Source organism: Theropithecus gelada, chromosome 16, assembly GCF_003255815.1.
Source record: "Theropithecus gelada isolate Dixy chromosome 16, Tgel_1.0, whole genome shotgun sequence".
Taxonomy (NCBI): domain Eukaryota; kingdom Metazoa; phylum Chordata; class Mammalia; order Primates; family Cercopithecidae; genus Theropithecus; species Theropithecus gelada.
The window spans coordinates 33,151,067-33,153,898 of NC_037684.1; positions in this window are offsets into that span (position 1 = coordinate 33,151,067).

Below are 2,832 nucleotides of genomic sequence, written 5' to 3' on the forward strand. Positions count from 1 at the left end.
AGATACTTTTCAGGTCCTGAACTTCTCGGATTAGCAAGACCCTAATAGGCTATTTCCTCTTAACTCTTTGCATCCCAGCAGGGTCCCATTCAGAGGACTTGGGAAAATTTTTCATGCATAGGAATCCCCAGTTTTAAAATGCCCAGTAGGAAACCGAAAATTCTCCAAATGCTTTAAGTAGAGTGAGACTTTGGCTAATAAAGGAAGGCTTAGTAAAGAGATGGGCGACCTCTGGAATTATCTCATCTGAGCATCAGAATGCCGATGGATAGGCTTTTATTATTTTGCCCTTTTGACCAGAGGAAATTAAGCGCTAACAAGTGAGGTTACTTGCTGCAAGTCAAACTCCCCAACCCAAAGCCAAGCCCTAAGGGCTAGCCGCAGAGTGGAAAACTTGAAGGCTAGGCATCTAATGCACTGACCAGTTTTTTGTGGCCAGTATGGTGTTTTCCAAAAATATGAATTAATTACCAAAATATTAAAATCCAGATTTCTGGCCTCCCTAAAAAGTCAAAACGTGCTTACTTTGAGCTGCTCTTTTCACATGGCAGCTCCTCTTGAGTCACCTTGTCCGGGTAGGCAATGTCCCCACTCAGCTACTTAAATCATTTCATGACCTGCTTGGTCTAGGAGCATTTAAGTACTTCTCCCTGTGATTGCTGTAGTCTGTCCCCACGTCTTATCACATTGCCTCTCTACAGATGTATTTAAAATGACAAGTGTGGGATGGATGCGGTGGCTCACGCCTGTAATTCCAGCACTTTGGGAGGCCTAGGCAGATGGATTGCTTGAGCCCAGGGGTTCCAGACCAGCCTGGGCAATATGGCAAAACCCCCATCTCTACAAAAAATATAAAAATTAGCCGGGTGTGGTGACACGCACCTGTGATCCTAGCTACTCCAAGCATGAGGTGGGAGGATCGCTCAAGCCCGGCAAGGCTGCAGTAAGCTGAGATCGCGCCACTGCACTCCAGCCTGAGCGACTGAGTGAGACCCTGTCTCAAAAAACTAAGTGAAAAAAATAAAATGACCAGGGTGGAAACCCTGAAAATACCTGGAAATAATAGTAAATAACATGTAACTAAAATAACACAGTAAACAACATCATTGTACCTGTTGAATAAAATATTAAAATTCTCACAGCCTGCAACTGTAAACTAGTATAAATCACTTTGTTGTTTTTGTGACAGAGTCTCACTCCGTCGCCCAGGTTGGAGTGCAGTGGGGTGATCTCGGCTCACTGTAATGTCCACTTCCCAGGTTCAAGAGATTCTACTACCTCAGCCTCCGGAGTAGCTGGGAATACAGGCACCCGCCACCATGCCTGGATAATTTTTGTATTTTTAGTAGAAATGGGGTTTCACCATGTTGGCCAGGCTGGTCTCAAATCCTGACCTCAAGTGATCTCCCCGCCTTGGCCTCCCAAAGAGCTGGGATTACAGACATGAGCCACCGCACCCAGCGGACTATGCAAAACTGGCAATATCTACTGTTGAGGCTCAGAAAATGATATCCCAGGGTGTGGTGGCTGTAGTCCCAGCTACTCAGGAGACTGCAGTGAGCTATGATTATGCCACTACACTCCAGCCTAGAAGACAGAGCGAGACCCCATCTCTTTAAAAAAGAAGGAAAGAAAACAATGTCCCAAAGTATGGAGCTTTGGTGTGCTGAGTGCTTTGAACTAAAGGAGATTGGAAGGCCTCAGAAGCAAAGTCTCTCTCTGACCTTCTCCTGCCCTCGTGTCTCCCGCCCCTTTCTCCCTGAAGCGAGTCATAGAAATAAAATTTCCTCTTCCCCAAGGCAGGTCACAGAAACTAGAACCCCTCTCCCCCAAAGCAAGCCATGAAACCAGAAAGGTCACTTTCCCCCTCTCTCTTCCCCCTTGAAGACCCTCATTCCAGAGGAACCAGGAAGGAATACCCCGGAGGAAGGAATGTTACACTGGGAGGCCAAGAAGAATTTGAACTGACAAGCCTTGTTGGGTTCCCCGCTCAGTCTGTTACATTACATCATACCCCTTTTGTCTGATCACATTTCTACACGGCGTGTCCATTCTGCATTGAACCTAAGCATAAAAGCTGACAATTGTCCTTGGGTCTTGAGATTTTTTTTTTTTTTTTTTTTTGAGATGGAATCTCGCTCTGTCGCCCAGGCTGGAGTGCAGTGGCGCAATCTCCACTCACTGCAAGCTCTGCCTCCCAGGTTCACACCATTCTCCCACCTCAGCCTCCCATGTAGCTGGGACTACAGGCGCCTGCCACCGCGCCCAGCTAATTTTTGTATTTTTAGTAGAGACGGGGTTTTGCCGTGTTAGCCAGGATGGTCTTGATCTCCTGACCTCAGGATCCACCCGTCTCGGCCTCCCAAAGTGCTGGGATTACAGGCGTGAGCCACCGCGCCCGGCCTTGTTTTGTTTTTTTTTGGTGAAACAGGGTCTCTCTCCATCGCCCAGGCTGAAGTGCAGTGGCATGATCTCAGCTCACTGCAACTTCCGCCTCCCATATTTAACTGATTCTCATGCCTCACCCTCCCAAGCAGCTGGGACTACAGGAGCACATCACCACGCCTGGATAACTTTTTGTATTTTTTGTAGGGATGGGGTTTCACCATGTTGGCCAGGCTGGTCTCGAACTCCTGATCTGCCTGCCTCAGGTGAGCCGCCTGCCTCAGCCTCCCAAAGTGCTGGGATTACAGGTGTGAGCCACCGCACCCGGCCCTTTGAGGTCTTCTATTTTTATTCTTTTCTGAGACAGAGTCTTACTCTGTTGCCCAGGCTGGAGTGCGGTAGTGCAATCTCAGCTCACTGCAACCTCCGCCTCCCAGGTTCACGCGA